General features: G+C 40.3%; 1 long non-coding RNA gene across 1 annotated transcript in view; it reads left to right on the forward strand.

Annotated features, from left to right (window-relative positions):
- Window positions 1–66: 66 nt before the first annotated feature.
- Window positions 67–26,633, forward strand: part of LOC142151538 (uncharacterized) — a 38,120-nt gene continuing 11,553 nt past the window's right edge. Inside the window, exons 1-2 of the long non-coding RNA XR_012691203.1 lie at window positions 67–153; window positions 10,544–10,610. This is a non-coding gene — a long non-coding RNA (uncharacterized LOC142151538). The remainder of the gene's footprint in view (window positions 154–10,543; window positions 10,611–26,633) is intronic.

Below are 26,633 nucleotides of genomic sequence, written 5' to 3' on the forward strand. Positions count from 1 at the left end.
GAAGAAAAACTTTATTGCCTGGTTGTGTATGAGAACGTTTCAGTGTTTTTGTGCTGCAGGTCTCATTTCTGATTGGGCGTGATGTCAGCTGTTGCTCGATGGAGGACGGGTAGAGCGCTGAGGTTCTGGAAGGTTCTCTTCATATAGAGTATTGTGAGGAAGAGCTCCGGGCAGTGTACAGTATATAAAGTAGAGGGTACACTGACGGATGTATAACTTTATAGTGTGTGAAAGGGGTACTTTCCGTCAACTACTTGTCAATGATAAGAGATGTTATTTATTGTTTATCACTCTGCTAACACTGACATTTACCTCAGCATGCTAAAGATGGCGGGATTGGGACTTCCATGTTCAAATTATAAACCAGTAAAAATTAATTAACCCACGTTATAATCCAAATTAAAAGTTCACCAATATAAAAATATATATTAGTTTACATTAGTGCACTTTTGAGCTTTAATCTGGGTTACTTAATTTTAATATAGATAGATAAAATGTGTGTGCAGCACTGCTTGGGCTAGGATAGGTTTAACAATGTGTGACAGATTATGTGACTAATATACAGAAGCTATTTGTTTATCACTCTTATGTTGCACCCTACTAGTCATTGATTGTAAATAATTATATATGTACTTGTGATTACTGCTGTTTAGCATATTTACCATTAAATAGATGCACCTTAATGGTTTCTACAGCTAGTTTGCGTATCCCCAGAATTTTGTTGTTGGTACAAGGGATCTCCCAAGTCCCCCTTGTGGTCCCCAACCACATCCCCACAGAACTGCTGAAGTATACTGGAGTTTAGGCACCGTTTCTGGAGAACTGAATAAGAGGCATACGCCAGTAAACACTATACACCATAATACTGTTCCCTAATCGCGAAGAAGGGGACGTTGCATAAAAATTAGGAATGAACACTTCTAAAGCTGGAAAACACTAGTTTGAAAACCACACTTAGAGGCTGATTCTTCATGATTTTCCGTCAGCCTTGCTTGATGAGGCATTGTGTTCAGTAACCATAATGTTGCTGATTTTGCCTTGCACCTCACAGAGGTGCAAACAGATTCAGTGATGTTGCAGGTAACATAATACTCAGAAGTGTTCTTGAAGCTCATATTGAACCTCACGCTGAATTGAATTCCCCCTTAGGGAAGTGTCACGTTTTTTCCTCAGTTGAAAATCACTATTTACAGAATTTATTGTTAAGCTATTTCTCCACTGCCTCCGATTGCTGCTGAAAATTTCTGCGATATGTATTCAACTTTTTCAAGCGATTTGAAGGCTTTACATGTAGAACAAAAAATCAGCTGGTGCAGTTCCATTTGTTTCAACACAGTTGCTTTTCCAGCAAAGCTTTATCTTGTAGGCCACAATGTCAGTTGTCGGCACAGAATAAAAAAAAGTCACTGGTGTGACATCTTTCAATAACATATTACAGGTATCTATGGTAACTTATTTGAAGTGATTATTTGCAGTGATTTTAAATGAAAACTATGTATAAATTCTTGTGTGACACGATTCTAAGGGCTGTAGCATACTAGTGCTTTGCATGCTTACTCACATCGGGCCTAGGAGTTTGGTGTTAATTGCGATAGATGCAATTACTTTAAATTAGGAGCATTTTACTATAGCATATTTTGATAAAGTTTTCTGTACACGAAACTCAATGTCTTGCTTATATTTATTTAATGATCAAAGGCTTTTCGCCCATTCGTAATACGACCAGCCTTTGTTTTGGAGATGCATCGGTCTCTTTTATTTGGGAGCAAGTATGACTTTCATTTAGTTGCATATTGGAATAAGTATTGTGTCACGATAATGACACTACTAGACAGGGAGTTGCGGAGTCTAACTCACCCCCATATTCACCAGGGACCCCCGCAAGAATGTATGGGCTTGGCTGTGTGAGGTGCACAGGTCGCGGTTCTCCTAGCTAGTTAACAGTGCAGTGGGAGTGAGCATGAATGGTCGTAAGGTCCGGGTCGGGTGCCAATTGATAGAGCAGTACACGAGGATGATCCAGAAAGAAGGTCAGGAGCAAGCCAGAGGTCCATAACCAGATAACAAGCGGCACCAAATCGCAGGACAGAGAGAGTGGTCAGGAACAAGCCAGGAGTTAGGAACCAATGGACATAAATAGGAGCAAGGGAGCAGGATAAAGCACGCAGGAGTAGATGAAACTAATACTCTGGCCCAGACATATGGGAGAATGTGCCTTATAACCCCTAACCTAGCCCTTGATCGGTGGAGGAGGATAGTGGAGGTCAAAACTGAGTGGAGAAGCGTCCCATTGCCTAGCAACGAGACGCGAGTCTATGTCTGCGTGCCCAGCGGACCGGGAAGTAAGTCCCGTTGCTAGTTCAGAGAGACAGACGTCCGTCCCCTGCACCTATGCACAGTGCGGGGACGGCGCCTGACATATTGCTTCTTTTCAATATAATGATACATACATATAGCGCTGCCTTCACGCACACTTGTTGTATATGAATGGATGAACATGTGTAAAAAATGTCCTCCAGACGAGTCTCTACCATCTAAAATAACACATATAAAAAACAATAATAGTGCAGTACATCAACAAGATAGTATGAAATGCCAATTCTCTGTGATCTCTCCCACACCAGGGAACTCGCGTGCAATAAGCAAGTCCCAGCTCAAGTCTATCTCATATCTTATGTAAGTCGAAACGCGTTGGTATTAAGTTGTTTACATTGGACACGGACAGATTGCTGTATGGACTTTTAACATCGGGCATGGAGGGATCGTGGTGAGATGCTGATGTATATACTTACCTTGCCATTATACTGCTGATATCTGGTACCATGTGATTTTAGCAATTTTAATTATTAAACAAGATAATGCGCCAGAGTGGTTTTTTCTTTATTATCTTTTTATGAGCACGAGACATCAAGATAGAAGGAAGAATTGGGTCTGTTCTCCAATCTTACTAAGGGCGAATATATATCTGTTCTTGTAAGCGCAGACCCAAAAGGGTTTTCCATAATAAGTGACAACACGGGTGCACAGTAATTTACATGTATACGGGAATTAAGAGGAAAGAGGAAAACCTCTATGTTTTGGCATTTCATACTATCTTGTTGATGTACTGCACTATTATTGTTTTTTATATGTGTTATTTTAGATGGTAGAGACTCGTCTGGAGGACATTTTTTACACATGTTCATCCATTCATATACAGCAAGTGTGCGTGAAGGCAGCGCTATATGTATGTATCATATTGATTATGATTGAAGTTCTGGTGGTTCTTCATTGATACGTATTTGACTGCACACCGAGTGAAGCGCTCCATTGACAGTCACAATTGTTTTACATATTGCTTCTTTTATGAGCTTTTTATAGGGAACAATTAACAGATATAAGAAAAAAAAACACATGATTATCCACAAAATTTTATTTAGGTAATTGTGTCAAATTTAGCACATGTAACTGCCTAATTCTCTTGAGTATAAGAAGTATGTATATTTTCTACATAATTTTACGGAAATGATATGGGCCAAAGACCAATTTATACATTTTCGTTTAAGGCTGATTACCCCCCTGGTATCAAGACAATGTCAACTGCGATTTAATTTGACCTGTGTGACTCCATTTGATATGTGATGGTAACCAGCGTTTGCACTTGTGTTCGGGGGAGGGGGTCAATGGTGGACACTCCACTTACCCCTTTGCATTCACTTGTAGTGAATACAAATGTGTATGCAGTACCAAAATGTGCTCTAAAAAACAAGAACTGTTTCTGTTTTGAAGAGAAACTGCACATTGATGCAAAGCATAAGAGCGCACAAATCCTTAGGTCAGCAGTAGGTGGATATAGGACCAGGAATGGGTGGCCAAAATTAAGTAACTGCCATTTTAAGTAGATAGACATGGCCTAGCTACCTAAGATGACAGTCACATCTTGAGTTTACTATTTGGACCTATACAAGGCCTGTCTGTGTGAATTCCTCTAAAGAGAATTCTACCCTGCTGTTCTCCACATTCACCTCTAAGCCTTGCATGCTCTAGTACTACACTTGCACACCAGTGACTCCCCAAGGGCTATGTCTGCCCTGCATCACAGAGTCCAAGAACCCCTACAGCTCTGCTCTTCCATACAGGGGTCTATAATAGTTCAGTGCTATACTGTCGCCCCCATCAAAACCCCATAGACGAGAGACTTCTAAGCTCAAGCCCAAGCTACAGCAACAAGGTTCTGAGAGGTGCACTCTAGAAACAAAGGGGAGTCCTTCACACAAAAACTAGGAAAGGTCTGGTTTTCTCATACAGTCTCATAAGTAGCCTGTTATCCGCTCAATTCAGGTTCTGCAGAGAACTACGATTCTTATACCACTGCTGCCCTCTAGTGGCATTCAAATCAAACAGCACTCTGCTATTTGCATGATGCTCTTCACAGTACAAAAAGTGGGATTAGCCCACCATATTATGCTGGTTCTTCACTAATCTATCCTTGGGCCCGGAACCACATGCAGACCTCGCTCTATTTTCTAGTTAAGAGACAGAATTGTTGCTTTCGTAACCCACTCTCTGTATCTGTTAATACTTGTGTGAAGATACCGGATTTATCTGGCCCAATGCTACAGACTTCAAACTGGAAGGCCACCCAGGGGTGCCCTACTATGCCAGGGAAGCCTACCCAGTACCTTCTAGAATTCATATAGTCACTCAGGCAAATACAGTTAGAAAGTAAAACAATACATTTATTGTAATAACAACAATCACTAGAATATTATATACACACAGTAAATAAATGCCAGACAGGTTCACCACATTATCTGTCCTTTACACCACTAGCTTAAGGAGTTATAGTCACCTGGCTGTCCTGAATTGCAGAATCCAAAGCTCATGGATCTCTCTCAGCTGCATATGTAGTCTGTGGTAGAGAACGACAACTCCACACCAGATCTTGCACCTTCCAGGAATCAAATCACAGAATGAACAACACCTCCCCCCATGGAGTGGCTCCTTATATCTAGGGTCAAATTTCCATAGTGTTTTCCCCTCCCTGGGCAAACTCCTGGGTCTCTCCTTGTTAAACATTGGTGAGTGCTGGACTAGAGGGTTGTAGGGGGTGGGGAGATGAATTGTGCTTCCACAGAAGGTCCCCTGTTGGGTTCTAGACAAAAATTCTGGACTAGTTATGTTGAGAACAGTGGATACTAATTTCCCTTCCCACTCACATGTATTCGACAATCTAATCCTTGCCCATAACCCACCTGGCATCATTTTAAGCACAATGAATAACAGCTTCTCTGCCGTATCAACAATATACATATTTGCAATGAGCTACAATGTCCCCTTATCCACATGTAACTAGACACTGCAGTTGTAATCTGTTGAGCTGGCTAACAAAAGCAAGGGATATAAAAAGTACATGCTTTATTCCACATTTTGTGAGAAACGAGGGACAGGCTGGTTAAGATGTAATCAAACTTGTTTCATCACAACTTGAATTGCCTGCCATGTCACATAAAAACAAAAAAATCTGTCACTCACAATCCTGCTATGTTCGGAAGGAGAGAAAAGACAGCTTGTGCATCTACTTCTGCTCGCTCCTCCCTGCTCCAGATTCTGACACTGAGGAATCACCTGGGTAATTTTTTCCACTTCTGAGCTCATGATACTGATCCAAACTAAAATACAATCAGAAATGTGTGCTGTTGCACAAGATCTCAAAGCATAACTATTATATCTGAGCAATCGCACAGACACCCTCAAGCAAACGGTAGATAACTTCTGTAGCTAACAGAAATCGGTAGACTGGGAACTCTCAGAAGTTCATCTGGAGCTTGAGACTATGAAAGAACACCTGGAAGATGTTGAAAATCATATGAGCAGGAATAATAACTGTTTTAGAAACATCCCACAATCAGTCGATGCAGACGCCCTTCTGAAATATCTAGAAGGCTTATTCCAGCAGTGTCTTCCAGACATGCTGGTAGAATAATTTCATTTAGATAGAGCTCACTGGGCTCTGATATCTAAACCCTCTCCTGACCAAACTACAGAGAGATGTTGTAGAAAGGTTTCATTATTTCAGGGTGAAAGAACAGCTATTTCCCTCAGTCTGCAACACTCCGCAAGTCCCCAACTTGTGCCATAACTTGAAAATATACCAAGTCATTGCACCTTATACTTTGCAGGAACGGACGGCCTAGTAGACATAAACAAAGTGCTTCAGAATGAAAAGATTCATCATCTCTAGTAGCTCCATCTGCCAGGAAGCCTCCTTCACCAGAATGGTACAAAGCGTGATATCGCAAAGGGATCAGCCTGCGACTTGCTCAATAGGATCTCTTCATCAGCTTATCTACTCATCCACAGTGGACACATTTCTCTCCTCTCACCTTGCTCAGGGATTACTCATCTCTTCCTACCCCAATTGTACCACTAAGTGTAAGCGCACTTAATGACAGATATTCCTGTTAACGTTGGATACACTTAATATTGTTATGACTCAAGAACTGCACTGTTTTTACAGCTGTTTGATGTACTGAACGTTCAGGTTTTTTTGTTTATTTTACTTGGTTGTTATTCATTCTAATTCCTCTTACAGTTTATGATTATACATTGTCTCTATAGTTCTTTATTTTGTATAGAGGACAGCTCTTATGTTTTAGTTTTGTTGTTTAGCTTGGCCTGGCCACATGTACCCACTTCTTGTACTAACTGCTTCTCTAGTCCCCTATTTGACGTGTCTGGCCCACCCAGGCGCCACCACTCCATTTTCTCTACCCCCACACTTGTGCTCACTTGGGTAGTGAAACCACTGATCCCGGCACACAGGATATGACGTTAAGTTTGATACAAATCTGGCTCCTGCCAGTTAGACTTTTGCTCCCTCCCTACCCCTACTGACACCATCGTTTCCCTGTGCTTCACCTCGGTACCCTTAGGTTTGGACTCAACTCACTGAAACAAAGGGTCTTAGGCAAACACTTCCTCCATCTACTCCTTTCTATGGCTCTTGAGACAATCTCACTAAATATTAATGGGCTGAACCAACCACAAAATGAACCATGGTGATCAAATACTTTAAATGCCTTAAGGACCTATTAATCTCACTAGCAGACACTACCCTTCTATGGGACTTCAGATAAAAAAACCCAAGGAACAGCTATTCTACATTATTCAGTCCAGTTCACTGTAGATCATTTTTCTCAGACAACCAAGGCAGATGCGTAATTCTCACAGGGTCATTTCGTTTGGATTGTTCTCCTCCTTCTGTGCCCAATGCAAACCCACCTAGAGAATCGCGCATGCACATCACATTATTAAAGATTCATAAAATTTATGATTCATGGTTTGTCCTCTACTCCTCAGCTAAAGCTTTCACTCATTACCCAGCTCCTCACCAAGTTTACTTGTGAATAGACATGATACTTGTAGACCGTTCCTCTACGCAGCTACTTTGCGCAGCAGATACTCTTCCAGTCCCTTTGTCAGATCACTCGATGGGGTCTCTGGATGTCGACTTCCGGGTTCCTGGCCCCACGCTATTCCATTGGAGATTACAAGAATACCTTCTTTACAAGAAGATATATAGAGATCATTTTAATAGAGGTCAGATTACCTGAGCAATCATGGAGTTCAGTGAACACACCTCTTCTACAGAAGTCTCCTCCCCCACACTATAATCTGGGAAGCCCACAAAGCCACCATCAGAGGTACTCATAAGTTTGGTCTCTAGTGAAATGAAAAAACTGAAGCTGTGCATAGCTGGACATGAACATGTGATAGCTTTGCTCACAGCAAACCATCACTGCTATCCTCAACGAAAATCTTAATTTACTCGCACTCCGTGGTCAACTCAATCAAATGTTCTCAACCAGAGCAGCCAAACTCCGCAATGATTTCACCAGCTATACTACAAATGCAGAGACAAGGAAGACTCAATTCTGGCTCAATGACTTAAATATAAAGAAACTCAAAATAGAATAGTTATCAAAGATGCCCAAAAAATAATGGATAGGCTTCACACCCTTCACTCTTGTCTACACGATCTTCAGACTGGAGACCCCCCCCCCCCCAGAACACCTCAATAATAGAATTAAAGACTACTTGTGACAATACACTCTCCCTCAACTGTGTTGTAGCTGCCCTCATTGTAGAAATCGCCACACAAGAACTCAAATAATCAAAATCTGCGCCAGGCCCTGATTGTTTGCATATTTAATAAATTCGCCCCATCCTTCGTGCCCCTCCCAATTTTTTTTTCTATTCACTGTTTTTTTTCTTTACCATCACTTGGTGTGCTGCAAAGACATTTTTTTCTTCACATCATGACAACATGGCTCTTCTTCATTTGGATAACACTTTTTTCACCCCGTTATTTGCTGGTCTTCAAACTGCCCATTATCTTTAAAGTACTTTCTAAGATATTTAGGAATTTAGTTAGTATACTGATATTTTATTTATTTGTAAGGTTTATTACTATTTGCATCTCACTGAAATGTGCTTCTTAGATTTGTGATGGTAATTGTGAGGGGGGGGGGGCCCTGGGAGTCTCCCTACCTACCTGGGAGTGCTACTTTAATTTAAATGATTGCAGAATTGCATCTGATTGAATGATTAAATCAGTATTTTTTGGCTGGTGTGCTACAGGTCCCAGTAAACCATGTCATGCCTAAACTGGACATGCTGGCACATGTACAACTGCTATAATAATCATGGACACCAGATGGAGCATCAAAACGTAATACTCTCTGATTTGAAGTTCATTTAACATTATTATTTTTAATTATATATATATATATATATATATATATATATATATATATATATATATATATATATACATACATACATATGATTGGGAGCAAATACAGTAATAAAACAAGCCTGGGTATTTCCAAATTGACAGAAAAGTAAATGGGTCCTACTCACAAGTGTACAATCTAGGGGAAAATAGGAACTTAGTACAGGAGGAGCCAAAAATTGCATATTGTTCCAGCCAGATTGCAATACGAAAAAGTGCTTGTTGGGACTATTTGATCCAGTCACACATTAATGTTTGTTGGGTGGACAGTAGGTTGTTTGAGCATGGAAAGAAAATAAATACGTTAACTGCGTAGAGGGGTAGTAATAGGGTACAAAGCTTATGGATATTTTGGAATTTGAATGAGCTTGCTTGAAGAGGTGAATTTTCACGGGTCGCTTGAAGCTTTGGAGGACAGGAGAAATTTTGTTGTACAAGGGAGGGAATTCCACAGACAGCGTGCAGCCTGATAAACTTCCTGTAAACGTAAAGTAGACAGTGAGTGTGGTAAATATTTTACATTGGATTCTGTAACCTACAGGCGACTAATCTAAGGACTTGCAGAGTGGAGCACAAATCAATATAAACATTGGATGAAGCCTTCTCCAAATACAAGGGCTTCCATAGTAGCTGTGAGTTCTGGCTGCTCAGTCAAATACTTCAGTGGCATCTAATGAAACCAATAGTTTTTCACCAGAGTTTTCATTACGGCACTGCATATTCTTATACACCATATTTCCCTATTCTTTTAGGAATGTGGAGGTGAATTGCAAGTGAGGATTGGGCGGGGTGTTGCAAACCGCATCAGTTTGGCCCTGCCCCAGTAGTGAAATGACGCACGTCATTTCATCGAGGGGTGGCCAAAATGACTAGTTTTTCTGTGATTTGCCTGGTCAAGACCTCCTCTAGAAATATGCTGGAGAATGGTCTCCTCTCCAGGTAGTTCTGAGACCTACCCAGAATTTGTGAGTCTTACGAGAACTTCGGTAGAGTTGGGCAAGTATGTTGTACACCCTCCTAGTATTGGCTTCCCAAGAACGAAGCCCAACTGGTTGGGGTGTATAATAGAGGTAATTATTTGGTTTGGTTTGGCAGCTGAATTTTTTGGCAGGATCCTATTGTTGACTGTCAGTAATTCTATAGGTCTGTATGATATGCATTATGTAGGATCTTTACCATCTTTACTGAGAGAATAAATCTATGATTAAAGTGTATACTAATTCAATTATTTGTTATGGGCAGGGCCGGATTAAATGAAGGGAGGCACCCGGGCTAAGGGTTCTGTGAGCCCCAAACATGAGCTCCCAACCATGAGGCCCACCTCTGTGAGCTTACTCCTTCCTTTGTTCGACTCGCCGTAGCACTTAAGTCTCACTCTCACGAGATCTCCTCAGTAAGGAGATTACTGCGTGCCGCGTAAGTCCTACAGTGACAGCAGGCAGGTAACAGCATAACATTTGCTGTTAGCTGCCTGCCATTCTCCTTGAACAGGTGACAGTCAACCCGATGAATGCTGGCAGGGCCCCCCAGCTGCCCGAGGCCCCTGGGCTGTAGCCCTTTAGCCCTATTGTTAATCCGGCTCTGGTTATGGGACATGGAAGTCTGCCAATCCCAGGGAATATTTAAAGAGAAAAGTATGCAATTGCTGATTAATTTCCACTAAAGTAATTGGCCACCGGCCATACGTGCTACCCAGTTCCTGGTGTTGGCTATGGTGTAATGGGCACTGTGGTATTTTAACAAGTAGTTTAGTACCTTTTTTTTTAGGATCCTCATTTTTTGTTCTGCATCTTTTCTTCTTTGGAAAGACTATAGAAATTACATCCACAGAGAGGTAGGAGATTCAATTTGGAAATTTTCAATGAATTTAATGCAGCATGTTATTATTTTTTTTTAAATGATAGTCACATGTTTCTCTTCAAACAGTTTTGGAATTATATATAGCTTTCTTAACTTTCCTATTCACATTACCCTTATGTATATCTTTATGTATATTTATATTATATATACACTAGATGGGCAAAAGTATTTGGCCACACCTGTTAATTATTGAATTGAAGTGTTTCAAATGATGCGGCCGCATCGCGTGTCACGTGATGCGGCCGCCTGTGTGCCCTCCGGGCTGGTACCTCCTAGCCCGCGCCTGCTTAGGTCAACATGCATAAACATATAGATCCAGAGGGAAGGACAAAAAAGAGACCTAAGTAGCACTCCAGGTATAAATGGGTAATTAATTTAATACATTGAATTTTATTGGTATGCATTAAAATTGGCTTTTACCGATAAACAACCAAAATAAAAAAGCGAAATATTAAAAAATGTAGTGTTGAAAAGATAGAGTTAAAAATATTAGACCCTGTGGTGTAGCTGATCTCATATATATGGCACTTCAATAAAGGGCCTACTGATAGTTAATCCCTTATAAATATGTAAATAGGATAAATAACCTATGTCAAGATCAGAAAACATATAAAATGCTGCTCTTAGATGGTCCCTATATAACAGATGGAATACTAATTTGGTATCCTATTGTATAGATCAGTGATGGGCAAACTTTTTTTTAGGAGCGGGCCAAATAAAAAAGAAAAACTTTAGGCGGGCCAATATAATTTATTAAAAAACTCAAATATCGAAATATATAATACAAATGTTTTGAATGGGACAGGAGGGTGTTATATAGCAGTGTTACCTCTATAAGTGTAGCGATCGTACAGATACAGCACTTATTTCAGCAGGTTGTTGCAGATCCGTCTTTCTGGTGAGCCACTAACTGACAACACAGCAGCTAATCGAAATCCGCCTTAGTATATGGCCCAGCCCATCTCTTCTCGCATGACTTTCAGCCATTAGGTGGCGGGCAGGTGCTTGAGTGATTGACATATGAAGTGTCCTTTTAGGAAGGAGGATGAAGTGTAATGGAGGAAATACCTGGGAAGGCATAAAAATGAAGGTTCTAACACACAGGGTCGGCCCTAATAATTTTATGCATATTTTAATGAAATTTTTTAAAATATTGGCAGGCCGGATAGAACCTCTAAGTGGACCGGATCTGGCCCGCGGGCCTTAGTTTGCCCATCACTGGTATAGATAGTAACAGTGTTTCACTGGCCATTACACTTAGGAATTCTGTCATATATTTGTGGACTCTAGGTGGCAGCAATGAATAACAAGATGCTGTTATGACTAGGTCCCTATCTAACAGATAGAATACTAATAAAAGTTTTTTTCAGGTATCCTGTTATGTATATGGTAACAATATTTCATTTGTCATTGAAATTCATAGTTCCATTATATATGCATAGACTCTGGGTGGCAGCGATGAGTACTCATATTTCCATATATATGCCCTTTTATATAAAAAAAAGCTATAGCTAGTAGTGTCCTTACATAGTATATACGTGGGTTGAAAAGAGTATTCAAAAATCGTGATCTCAAAAGATTATTGCTTTTTGATATTCATAGGTGCTAATTTTTGCTGGCTTTCTTTTGTAATAAACGTTCAGAGAGCACTACTCTTCAGCCTTCCTGTCTAAATAGCAAGGTGCATAGATTCTGCCTCTATTAATAATCCACTACCGAATCATAGACTTCACACTTTTATTTAATTTTACTTTATAGACTTTTCTTAGTGCATTTATTTGAGCTATGACATATACACACAATAATGCATACTACTAAGAAATTAAAAAAAACAAAATGAAATAAAATAAATTACCCATTTATACCTGGAGTGCTACTTAGGTCTCATTTTTCGTCCTTCCCTCTGGATCTATGTGTTTCAAACAGACCCTTTGCCAGAGGTGTATAAAATCAAGCATCAGTCTCCATTTGCAAACATTTGCTATACAAAATGAGTCGTTCTGAAGAGCTCAGTGACTTCAAGTGTGGTACTGTGATAGGATGCCACCTTTACAATAAGACGGTTTGTGAAGTTTCATCCTTGCTGGATATTCTACGGTCAACTGTAAGTAATAATATTAGAAAGTGGAAGCTTTTAAGAACAATAGCAACTCAACCACTAAGTGGAAGACAATGTAAAAGCCCTGACCTCAACCCCATCAAACACCTTTGGGATGACCTGGAACGGAGATTGCGAGCCAGGCCTTCTCATCCAACATGCCTTACCTCATAAATGCTCTACAGAATAAACGGGTACAAATTCCCACAAAAAAACGTTAAGGCGCATGGTGTGTAAAAGTCATCAACACTCTGCTGATTCCATAGCTGAAGAGTTCCGAACTTCCACTGGCATTAATGTAAGCACAAAAACTGCGGCAGGAGCTTAATGGAATGAGTTTCCATGGCCAAGCAGCTGCATGCAAGCTTCACATCACTAAGACCAATGCTAAGCGTCGGATGGAGTGGTGTAAAGCACACGGGCACTGAACTGTGGAGCAGTGGAAACATGTTCTGTGGAGTGATGAATCGCACTTCTCTGATTGGCAGTCAGTTGGGTGAGTCTGGGTTTGGTGGATGCCGGGGGAACGTTACCTGCCTGACTGCATTATGCCAACTGTGAAGTTTGGTGAAGGAAGGATAATGGTATGGGGCTGTTTTTCAGGGTTTGGGCTAGGCCCCTTATCTCCAGTGAAGGGCAATCTTAATGCTTCAACCAAGTCATTTTGGACAATGCTATGCTTCCAACTTTGTGGCAACAGTTTGGGGAAGGCCCTTTTCTATTCCAACATGACTGTGCCCCAGTGCACAAAGCAAGGACTACAAAGACATGCTTTGCTGAGTTCGATGTGGAAGAACTTGACTGGCCTGCACAGAGCCCTGACCTCAACCCCATCAAACACCTTTGGGATGACCTGGAACGGAGATTGCGAGCCAGGCCTTCTCGTTCAACATGCCTTACCTCATAAATGCTCTACAGAATAAACGGGTACAAATTCCCACAAAAAAACACTCCAACATCTTGTGGAAAGCCTTCCAAGAAGAGTGGAAGCTGTTATCGCTGCAAAAGGGGGACCAACTCCATATTAAAGTATATGTGAGAGCTCTAAGAAAAAGGTTAGCTCCAGCTTTTTCAGGGCAGATATACCTGTAATACACAGGCTAACAAACGGCAGCTATGCATAACAAGCACATCACTTATTAATATTTTAAAAAATACAGTGTACAATTTCCGGCGAGAGGGAAGACTGGGGTTTTATCCTGAGTCTAACTGGTTCCCTTGAACTCCCAGCTAATGGTAGATACTTGCCCTGGCGTTTAGCGATCCTTAGATGCAGGGTATGTTCTTCTGGCTCCTGATGACCAACTACAGATTATAGCTGTTTTGATGACCGGGTGCCGACATTAGACAAGGAGGAAACACTCCACTGTCAGTCAGATAAGATTTCATATGCTTTTTATAACTGGCAGTACTTATATATTTCAAACAGATGTATTTTTTTTTTTTTTTTTAATATTACATTTAATAAATGTTTTTTATATGTATTTTTCATTTTGATTTAGCATTTATTTCTAAAGGGGCTAAGGGAAGCTATGTCTGATGCACACAAAGGTGTGGGCAGGAGGGCAATAGAACTGTGGGCTTAGGTGAACGGAAACATTTAAACCCAAGTGTTGGCAATCTTAGTGTAGCTGTGTTATTGCCACAGCCAAGAGATCCTACTGATTCAACAACCAGCAAACGCTCTTGTCACAGTTCCTGTCTGAAGTCATTTTACAGTAGCAGTTGGTACCCCTACAATGTGGGAATTGCAATTCTTGAATATTATCTTGGAGTATTTTAAAAAAATGTTTACAGACTGCATTATTTGCAAGTGTTTTTTATGTTCGATTACCACATTGAGACTTAACAATGGAGGAGATAACCGGTTCTTGAACAGAAAACACGCCTGTGTATTTTACCTACTGATTTTTTTTACCTACTGATCACTGTCTTAGATGTGCCATACACTTAAGGGCATATTCAGTTCTTTAGAAGTCCCGCGGCGTTAAAACTAGTACAGTTAATACGGTAAAATTAGCTGGATTTCAGCTCGCGGCTCAGGGAGATGCGAGCTGAAATCCAGCGAGTAAATTACCGTATTAACTGTTTTTCCGTGCACAATTACCGTAATAACGGTAATCGGACCGCGGGATTTTCGGCGTTTCCGACGACAATTTAATACGCCCCTTAGAGCTTCATTTCGATTTAGCAGCATACAAAGTGCAACATTGCACCTGGATAAACCATGTTACGATGCAAGGGGTGCATATGCAATTTTTGTAGCATATACAGCAACTCATTGCTGTCTCGTGTTTACTTAGAGGAAGTTCTCTTCCATCTTGTTAAGAACATATTTTCATTACAGCTAGAGTTTAAAAGGAAGGCACTCCAGTACAATAAATATATTTTTTCAGTATTAAAATCACTATTTATTATAACTGAAACTAAAATATTCACATTTCCACATTTGCCAGGTCTAAGAATGGTGACATATTAAGATAAAAAAATAGAAAAGTGATAAAGATAGAAATCAAGTGCTATTAAAATATTCTTTATCAGACCCTTAGGTTGGGCCTGCAAATAATGTCTGGAAAGTTGCGGGTCTATGTGTATTCAACTGTTATCACGTACTGCGTACATTTCCACCGTTGTACTGATATCGATATGTACAAACTATAATGTATGCTTGTATTAATAAAATTGATATATCATTTGAACTTGTATTTTTATTTATTTTGTCTTATCATGCATATACTTTATTTTCTCATCTGTACATATATCCATTGTTTATGTCCCTTATTATCTTAACAATCATATAGACCAAAATTTAAAATCTCTTACATTATGGGACTTTATAGTGCCTTTTACAATTTAATTATATTCTTCCAGACACCCTCCCATGTTTTTATTGCCTTTTAAAATATTAGCAATGTTTGTCTCTGTTGTAAGATAGTCATATTACATCAAAAGATCCATACTTATCACGGGAAAGCAGTATCAATTGTACCCACTATTGAGGAAAACTAACCTTTTGTCTCAAAAGTAATTAGTCTTAAAATATTCACTATGTATAATCTCTTTATGATCAGCAATTATTATTAAAGACAATGTTACACTTATATGGTTACTCTACACACACTCTTAGTAAACCACAGTTAAGCAGAGACAATATCTACCATGAAATTTGCATTACTTATATTTCTCTCAATGGGGGTAGTATGTCTTCATAAATAGATAGCATGATTATTATCCATCATTACATTTATTATCTTCCCCGTTGGTTAAAATTACTACATGGAATAGTATTGTTCCTACATTCAAAATAGATACCCCTTATATGGATAAATTCTGCTTATAATGAAGCTGCATACCTAACATTCATGGTTTAGGAGTCACATAACTTGTGCCTATTGCACCGCTACTAGAGCTGATAATTGCAACGGAAAAGCGGTACTATCATTGAATGAGCAGCGTATAAGTATTCTGCATCCTTCTGCCCCCACTGATATTGCTCTTTTTTTCAGATATTCTAGTGATTATACTATCTCCCAAATCATATATCTGGGCAAATTTAATTTTCTCATGGGAGATGCGTGGCACTTAGCCGCTCTCAACTCCCACTTCTGGGTCTGTGATGTCCTACCTGACGTACGTTTCGCCAAGAAAACTTTGTCCTAGGGTTTACCCAATTACAGGTAACAGTATCTCTCTATAGTTCCTTAAACCAATCAATGTTCCCACGTTAGATTTATGGATTGAGCAGCCTATCATACTGATATGGATAATCAATTCACACAAAATAGAAGTTGAATTAAGGCTGATTATAAATGATAGGATGCTTAAGAGTTAATGAGTTATAGTGCATAAATATATATTAACAAATTAATATGTTATTCTTTTGAGACAATATTGCTTAATGTTTGTGGGGAAACATGTGTAAAAAGTATTGCAAAGCAGTAACGTATCTAAATGAAATGTACCCTCCATATTAAGGGAATAGGGAAGTTGTGGTACAGTAAGCACCTGTTAAAATGTGGCAAGATTAACTTGGATTAATGCCTATATCTGGGGGGTGAGGGGGAGATATTGATAGTTCCTGAAATGTGGAGTGATATTATTGGTCTAAAGTATTATATGATGCTTTTATCTACGTGCTAATCTGTGGTTTTAGGTGTGGTCTTAAGGTATAAGAATGCTTGCAAAAGTAATTTGAATTTGCCATTATTCTAATTTGAATTGAATGGTCTGTATTGCGCATACATAAATAAATTTAAAATATTCTGAAGAGACTTCGTTTTTGGATTATTTCTGCAAAGATCCCTAACAATATGTTTCTAATATCATCTTAATATTAGAAACTGTGTTTTCTTTAGATTTCTAATATTAGTCTAATCAGCTTTAGTACAATTTCCTCTATGCATAAATATTATCCTAATAACATATTTGTTTCATACTCATCTTTATGTGGTCTATTGTACCTTACTTATATAATTAGTCTGTATTGGTTCTTCATTAATTCATAACCCTACTTGTATATCTTACTCAAAATTAGTCTATTCAATTCTTTATTAATTCCATATGTTGCCATTATTATATCCCTCTATTATTATTAATAATTCACCTGATATCTTAATTGTGTAGAGTAACCACAGAAGTGTAACATTGTCTTTAATAATAATTGTTGCTCATAAAGAGATTATACATAGTGATTACATAAAATTAATAACTTTTTAGACAAGTTTTCAGCTTTCCTATCGATAAGTATGGATCTTCCGATGTAATATCTTATAACTGAGGCAAAGCTTGTTAATATTTTAAAAGGCAATAAAAACATGGGAGTGTGTCTGGAGAATATAATTAAATTGTATAAACAAATGGGAGCGAGACTGGAAGAATATAATTAAATTGTAAAAGGCACTATAAATAATGTAAGAGATTTTAAGTTTGGGTCTATATGATTGTTAAGATGATAAGGGACATATCAGAAAAACAAGAAAACATATAAGAAAAACAATGGATATATGTACAGAAGAGGAAATAAAGTGTATGCATGATAAGACAAAAAAAATACAAGTTCAGATGATATATCAATTTTATTAATACACGCATACATTATAATTTGTACATATAGATATTAGTACATTGGTGGAAATGTACGCAGTACATGTTAACAGTTGAATACACTTAGACCCTAACTTTCCAGACATTATTTGCTGGCCCCACCTAACGGTCTGATAAAGTGTATTTTAATAGCACTTGATGTCTATCTTTATCACTTTTCTATTTTTTATCTTAATATTTCACCATTCTTAGGTCTGGTAAATGTGGAAATGTGAATTTTTTAGTTTCAGTTAACAATTTTATTTTAGGGTGTGGCTTGGCGGCCATCCGAAACGGGGGCACTTTATTTCGGCTCTACTTGCCTGGCTATAAAAAACGGAACCAGTGGGCATATACCCGTCAAGGGGCGGCTTTTCTGGCACAGCGCCACTGCTGGATTTTGCCCCATACATTTACCTCTGCGGAGAGATCTGCTTCGAGACTAGCTGTTCATCCCTTGCACGCCAGACCTCAGACCTGACATATCTGCAACCATTGCCGCCGACAGAGGAACAGGGCTGGCCCCTGTACAGCTGATTTGGCGCTTTACTGGTGGGGCCTCCTCCGGCTTCACTAACTTGGATAGGTGACTGGTCGGCTCCGTGTTCCTGGGACCGCAAGTGCCTTCTCCGCCATTGCTGCCTTCTCTTCCGGGACACCCAGACTGCTGCAGATCCCGACTACAGGTCATATAAAGCTCTATACAGGGGAGGCTACTTCAGCAGACTACCAATGATTCCCGGGTTCTGGTGGCTTAGTGTTGAGGCAGCCCTGGTCTCTCCCGGCAACAGGTACCTGCCATAGGTCTAATACCACCACAGTGTTTGCTAACACTTAATTACAGCCTATATAAGTAACAGCTTTGATCTAACTGCAGGCTTCCTCGTGCAGTACCACTGACACCTAGTGGTGGCTAAATAATATTACTTCTGATATTTCAAGATTTTAAGTCTGCACCTTTGAACCTGGCTATCTCTCTAGATGGGCGCATATTGGATACACTGTAATATTCTTGTCACGGGCACTTGGAGTCTTTGCCCAGGATATCACCAGATGATGGACTTACCAGAGTAATATAGTTGGTACTATGGTTCTCTGGTAGCAGGGTGACAACAGAACAGGAGAAACAGCAGATTGTGAGAGAATGCTCGAGGAAAGTCTGACTAGCAGCAACTGGTAATGAGTAGATGAATGTACACGAGGAACCAGATGGACAAGGAAACGTGAGGAAAGTCAGTGGTCTGCGTATAGCAAGTTGTACCACTGCTATAGTGAGGAGGAATGTCCAGGAGTAGCGAGGAGGTAGTGAGAGTCAGCGGTCTGCGTTTAGCAAGTTGTACCACTGCTTATGTGAGAGGATACTTGAAACTGGTGTCACAGGGAACAGGAGTCAGTGGTCTGCGTCAGCAAGTTGTACCACTGCTATATATATGTGAGGAGGGGCACGAGGAGATGAATGTAAAGCAGAGTATACACGGGGCACACAGAACTGGATCCCACGATGATATCCACAATACAACGATAACTGACAAGCACTGCTTGAAGTATACAAAGACACAATAGCTATCCAGGCAATAGGAAACAAAGTCAATGGTAACAATAGCTTCAGTGGATAGGAGGCTCCGGAGGAGAACACAACTCAGTCCAGATGGATATGCAATACAAAAGCAAAGTCAATGGAAAGTATGCATACCGTGGTTCAGGAGAGCAGGCTGTCAGAGAGACGTGCAGGAATACCTGAACGGCTGAAGGCCGGCAGGAGGAGAGACCACTGGAGGGTGGAAGCGGTAATCAGGTTGGTGCAGCGCACGGCAGGTAATCCAGAATCAACGAAGCAATACTCAGGAAGCAGTAGTAAGTGGAACTGGAAACATGAAGAACACGGGAGAGTTGAGGCTGTCTGGTATCCAGTAGTAGTGGTGGAGGCAGCGGAGAGAAGGCACGCTGAACACGGGAGAGTAGAGGCGGTCTGAAACCCTGTAGTAGTAACGGAGGCAGCGGAGAGCTGACACGATAAACACAGGAGCGTTGAGACGATCAGGAACTCTGTAGTAGTAACGGAGGTAGCGGAGAGCTGACACGATAAACCCAGGAGAGTTGAGACGATCAGGAACTCTGTAGTAGTAACGGAGGCAGCGGATAGGAATCAGCTGAGTGCAGGCACGATGAACACAGGAGAGTTGAAACGAACAGGAGTCCGGTAGTAATAGCAGATAGGAATCAGCTGAGTGCAAGCACGATGAACACAGGAGAGTTGAAGTGGTCTGGAAACCACAATAGCAGTAAACAGGAATCAGCAGGAGCTGAATACACGAGGAACACAGGAACACCTTCAGAGGCTCATGGGGAATGAGACTCCAAGATCAGGCCACCAGGTAATGATCACAGGTGGTTTAAATAGGGAGGGTTGCCTGATCATCCAATCAATGAAAAGCAACAGGTACTGAAGGTTTAATAAGGGCTGCACATGCGCAGACCCTCAGGATGGCGGACGGCCACGGTTCCTGAACACATGGGAAATGGCACTCACAGTCCGGTGAGTGACAATTCTTTTATGTAGACCACATGCTATGTCCGCTGGGATGGCTGCCTAGACCAAATGTGGGTGGACAATAGCAGCGACAATCCTTTCCCCAATGCTCTGATCTTCGTACATATTTGAAACCTCCCCCTCCAGAAGAACCTGAAATGGCATCTTCCCCTGCCGCCTCTAACTCATCGTCCCCTGATTCACATCAGGAGGGTAAACGTTGCCAGGGCGGGTCTGTAGCAAAAGAACAACCTGATCTATCTCAAATCCTGCAAATGCTTAAATCCCTTCCAACTAAACAAGAGCTACCCTCCAAAAAAGACTTTGAGGCGCTAGAAGCTAAACTACAAAAAATTGTTCACCAAGAAGTGGCCTCGTTGAAAACGGAAATTGCGCACCTCGGTCATCGCTTTGTAGTTCTAGAGGAACACAAGGAAAAGGGTGATGAACGCTTTACAGCTCTAAAGCACATGGTGGCCTGATAAACACTCTAACAAAGGTGTTCAATGAAGTCCTGGAGCTACCGCCAGACAATGTAGTCACATTTGATAGGGCTCTATGTCCCATGGTCATCTGTCGCCTACACTATTATACCCAGAAGGATGAGATAGCGCGCGAGTTCAGGGCCTTGAGTTCAATGGCCAAGAAATCCGAATTTTTCAAGATCTTTCCTGGAGTACGCTATAACAACGTAGGATGCTCAGACCTCTCACGGTGGAACTCCGGAATAAGACCATTAAATATCGATTGGGGTTTCCCGTTTCAATTACAGGTTACTCATGAAGGGAAATCAGCAGTTCTCAGGGAACCAACGGATTTGCCGGCCTTCTGTTCCACTCTGGACATTCCGCTAGTCTCACTTACTGAGTGACAGGACTGTCATCAACGCCTATACCCAGCAGCAATTGGCCACCAAGAAGAAAGGTTCCAACCATCAGGGAGGCCAAAACGGTCGCCACAAAAACGTATGAATCAGCAGATTCAAGAGGACACTTGAACACACATTCTGAGTGCTGACTTCTAATCCCTAATTGAGGACTTTTCCCAGGATTTACATCTAGAGGTCCTCGGCAATTGGAAGTGATTATAAGTGATTATTTACCTCTCTACAGGATGTTCCCCGTTCTCTGGGGAAACCTGGGAAAACCTGATGACAAACATTTCTATTTCTTCAGGTTTACACTTCTACTCCTGCAGGCCCTCAAGTTGCGAGCGGCCGCCCCCTGCTAGGTTCATGCACCGCTGTTGGGACGACATAATTACGATTTTGGCAAAATCCTCCCCTAACGAAATACACTGGTTTAGCTTCCTGCTGACTCATTTGTCCCCATTTTTCTTACTCTGGTGCTGGTTGACCTGCAGGAATAGCTTAGTTTTGTTTGATATATTCCATCCTTTTTCCTGCATCTAATGTGGAGTTCTCTAGTTCCTCATACACATTTCGTTTTCTTTTTTTAATAATTTATATGTTATGTGTTCATTACATGCTATATCATTATTATGGTTATGAAAGTATATAGGCGCTTTGAAGTTGCTGCACTGCTCTTCTATGCTACAGCCCTGGGTGCGGCTCATCCCGTGCTTGCCTGGAGGTGTAGTGCACACCAATTCTTTTGTTCAATTGTTGCTGTTGTTGATCCCCCTCAGTGCTCCTAGACCGATTTTTCTTTTCTGGGTCATGTCTGGACTGCGGTCTCACATGGCTTTCCGGAATGGTCTCATACATCTGTTACAAAATTTATGTTTTATAATTCTATTGTCATTTCACTGTAAGCATTTATACTTCCCTAAGTCTCTTTCCCCTCCCTCTTTCCTTGGCCACCCTCTCTTCCCCTTTCTCATTCATACCAGTGTGATTATTTTCCTTTCTATTCCTTTGATGCCCACATGTAACTACCTAGTGTTGTTTGGTAATGGTGGGTAATCTTAGATGTGTCACCCTTAATGTTAAGGGTTTAAATGTGCCTGAAAAACAGTCCTGATTGCTCCGAGATCGAGAGCATCGGTGGTCACATGATCGGGATTCTCTCGATGTTAACTACTAGTTTTGTATGTATATGTGTGTGTGTGTATATGTATATATATATATATATATATATATATATATATATATATATATATATATATATATATATATATATATATATATATATATATATACAGTATTAACTGAACAGCTATGTATCTCTTATAAGAGCAGGAGGGTTAATGATATTTTATCTTTGAAACAATAGATGTTGTTAACAATTGTCTCTATTCAAATCTTAAGCCGTTTTTCTATTAAGGATTCATTAAGGATTTTTCATTGTTTCACTATCTCCACATTGGCATAATTAGATAATAGCAATATGCTAATGACGAGTATTGTACTAACAGCTATTTAGCTAGAATGTCGTTTGTATTTAGTAGTCATGTGATCCCTAATTGAGGTACAGCAGGATATATAAGAACACACTGATTATGAATGAATTTACCTCTGATGAAGCCGCCCAGTTTGGGGGCGGAGAAATGCGTCAGAAACACGTGGTAGAGCTGTTGGACACATTTGCTGTTTGGATCCTCCGTGCATGCACGCTTCCAATACGAGTCACTGCAGTGATTGGATTTACAGAGGACTCTATTCCACGGCCGTGGTTTTACAGTAAAGGATTCTTTTCATATATGAGAGCTTACAAGTGGATTCTGGTTCCAGCAAGGTAAGGAATTCTGCCTATGTGGATGATGAGATCTAGTTTTGCACTTAATGTTCTTTTCCACTAATGACTGTGTACACTTGCATCTTGTTCTACTGAGGGAATTTGCAACCCTAACAAGAGAAACACTACCTGAATTATCTCTGGATTGCGTTTATATTATCCTATCTCTGGCGACTGTGTATATTGGAACCGCTGATGAATTAGATGCGCTCTCTGTGTCCATATAATCAGATTTAAAGCATATATATTACACTTTGCACTGTTATCTCAGCTCGTCCCACGTAATTATTTACAATTATACTGCATTTGTCTGTGTACATGTTTTAATAAAATTTGATACATTTTACATACCAGCGCTGCCACTTGTTTTTTTTTTATATACTGCCATAAAATGAACTACAAATTCCATGAGGAAGTCCAGTATTGGCAATTACATCAAAGTGCACAGACTTCTGTGATGGTGGATTACAGCTGGGATGAATTATTGTTTGAGGAAGATGTACACAATGATGAGGGTGAATATGATGACAGTGTAGATTGCAGGTGCTGAAATCTAGCTAAGCGAAGGAGCTACCTAATGCTGGTATGCTTGGTAATATATTTGTTTTTAGTATGTTGGCGTTTTAATGAAAGTGTTATAAACAACCATGGGACTGTATTGGGTATTAGAGAATTAATTTATAATCTTTTTTTTTTTTTTGAATATACACCCTGCTCTTTAATTTTGTTATTTTATTATATAAGCATGCTGGGCCCTCCCAGTTGCCCAATATTTGAAGAGGACACATCATAAAGTAGGCATTTTAAAAAAGTGATTTGGGTGTTTTCTTTAACTATAACAATAACAAGGAGTGGCATGATTTGTAAAAAACACACAGTCCTTTAATTACTAAACATAAACTTTCTTAACCGCAAGTGTTTCTTAATTTCAGTTCTCAGGGCCGGTTGGAATGGAATTATACAGCAGTGATTTCTTCATCTTGCTTGCATCTTTCCTGTCCCCTACATAATCAAGACTTTTACCAACCAGTGTGCCTCACACAGACTATATATTATAATATATCATTCACTTGTTCCCTTTGGATTCTAAGCTCTCACTAGCAGAGTCCTAGGTATCCATTACTATTTGTGATTGTATGTAATGTCTGTACATGCTTTTTACTAAACGTCACTGCATGAAATACTAAATTAGAGTATTACGGTACCCAACTATCCCTTCTATTAAAACACCCTGCTAGTGTAGCACTTTGGTGTGTGTATTGTTATTTTGGTTGGACAGTAGCCATGGTCCTCTGATTAGGTGCTACAATTAATGCACATCTGTGCTAGCTGCTTGATTGCCTTGGTTGGCAAAATTCATTAAAGAAAGTAGGGCAAAAAAGAGTAAGTTTTCTCCTGGATAAAAGTGAGTGAGCGGTAAGATGGAGACTCCTTAAACTCGAGCCAGCGGAGCCACTTTGTCGCGCATTCTGTGACTTTCTTTTGGCCAGAAGGAGTAATGTCATCCATAAGGCTATAAAGGTCAATCCGTCTAAGCAACTCCCGCATTTAGGTGGGCGCAGTAGACCACGAATGGACCGGTATAACTGCTATGGCAGCGTTGTAGAAATGTTGAAGTAAAGATTTTTTATACAGAGAAATGGATACGTCTAATAAGCTAAACAATCAGAAATCCAGCCCTTCTAGGACTGCGCCACCCATGATCTCCTCTGCAACTGCTGTCACCTGCCAATATGATGTAATTACTGGGCAAGACTATCATATATGAACGAGGGGATCCCGACCCAGAACCACATTTCCAGCATGACCCCGAGACACCCGGGTGCATCTTGCTTAGTTAAAAGGGACACCTGTACCAGAGTGAACTTTGTACTCCGCCTCCACCACAGAAAGGCTAGAGGGGCTCACCTTGGTGTATTGGAAAGCCTTAGCCCAGAATTGATCAGAGGTAGGGATCCCTAGCTCTCTGTCCCAGGCGCCGGCATAGCCAGGGAGGTTGGGGTAGAAATTAATAATGAGCATTTGGTAAATCATGGATATAGTATGTTTTGGTTCCGTGGAGATGCAGCACAACCCCTCAAAGTCGGTCAGGTCCCTACTTGCTCCACCCATAATTATTTTCAATTGTAAATAATGTCTAACCTGCATATATAGCCAGAACTCTAAAGGGTGGGTAATCCCAATTTCTCCTGCAAGAGCGAGAAGGCACGTATTCATCCATTGACCACCAGCTGACCACTCCTGATCATCTTACCTGTAGACCATGCCCTGAAAGCCCCTGATGTGAGTCCAGGTGGAAAGTCTGAATAAGGAGTCAAGGGGGCGAGGGGTGATAATGAAAATTAAATAAATTTCAAAGTTCGCAGCCTGGCCCAGCACTGAAGCGTAGGGCCAATTGTGGGGTGGAAGGTATGTGAAAATTTGGGCAACCAGAGTAGCACGGTTGTAGGAGTCCCCATTGCTTGTCCTTCAATATACACCCACTGCTTAGAGGGCGTTGCTTTAGTCCATTCCATGACTCTGTTGAGAAGCACATGTGTCTTCTACCTATATAAAATGTCATGGCGAAACCTGGGAGATCATACAAATTCATGCGGCAATTTTTGTAGGTCCAGGAAATACCTGGGGGGGAATATGTATTGGGAGAGTTTGGAGGAGATACTCCACTATTCTTTATTTATTTATTTATCTTAATACGTTTTGTATCCATTTGTGTTTGTAGCACATCTTTTTAACAAAGCCCTGTATGGTAAGAAACCTCTGGTTATTTTGCCGTGACTGATAGCTTTAGACTTTACATTTTCATGTGTGTATTACAGCTTAAGGCTAGCTAAAGGACTATAACTGCTATTTTCTCTCTGAGTCCACTTGAAGAGCAGTGTGGGTACTTTTGGTTGTGGGTTCTTAGGGGTTCCCTGGTTTTGGGAGCAAGGAAACAGTAGTGTAGCAGAATACTATTGGGATGTTTAGACTAAATAGTACCTATGATTATCCCCAAGAAACAAGTAACATAGGTGTCATGACACTCATGCACACTCTGTTTCTTTCATCATCAACATTTATTTATATAGCGCCAGCAAATTCCATAGCGCTTTACAATTGGGAACAAACATTGATAAAACAATACTGGGTAATACATACAGACAGAGAGGTAAGAGAGGATCTCTGTTCCTTTGGATTCCCTCTACTCTCTTGAAAAATATATTTAATGTTCCAATCTGATCTCATAATACATACACCATATATGTTAGTCTGGGTCACATGCTCACATGTTTCATGGTCATATTTATTGGCTTATTGCACATATTAATAGGCTTTGTATGTACATAAACCTTAACAAGTCTCTTCAGGAAGTCCATACCAACACCTTTATTGATTCATGATGAACATTAAAGTTTAGAAATCCCTATAAACTGATACTGTATTGATGCTCTAAACCGTTAGCCATGCCCACAAATTGTTAAAACACTAACCAACTACACCCTTTGTGTCAGGGATGTCAAAAATTATGTCACAAGTGGAGTTGGAGATCTGTGAAAGGGTATAATTCACTATTACACTTGGAACATAGAAGAATTTACAGTGTTTGAA

This window comes from Mixophyes fleayi, chromosome 4, assembly GCF_038048845.1.
Source record: "Mixophyes fleayi isolate aMixFle1 chromosome 4, aMixFle1.hap1, whole genome shotgun sequence".
Lineage (NCBI taxonomy): Eukaryota > Metazoa > Chordata > Amphibia > Anura > Limnodynastidae > Mixophyes > Mixophyes fleayi.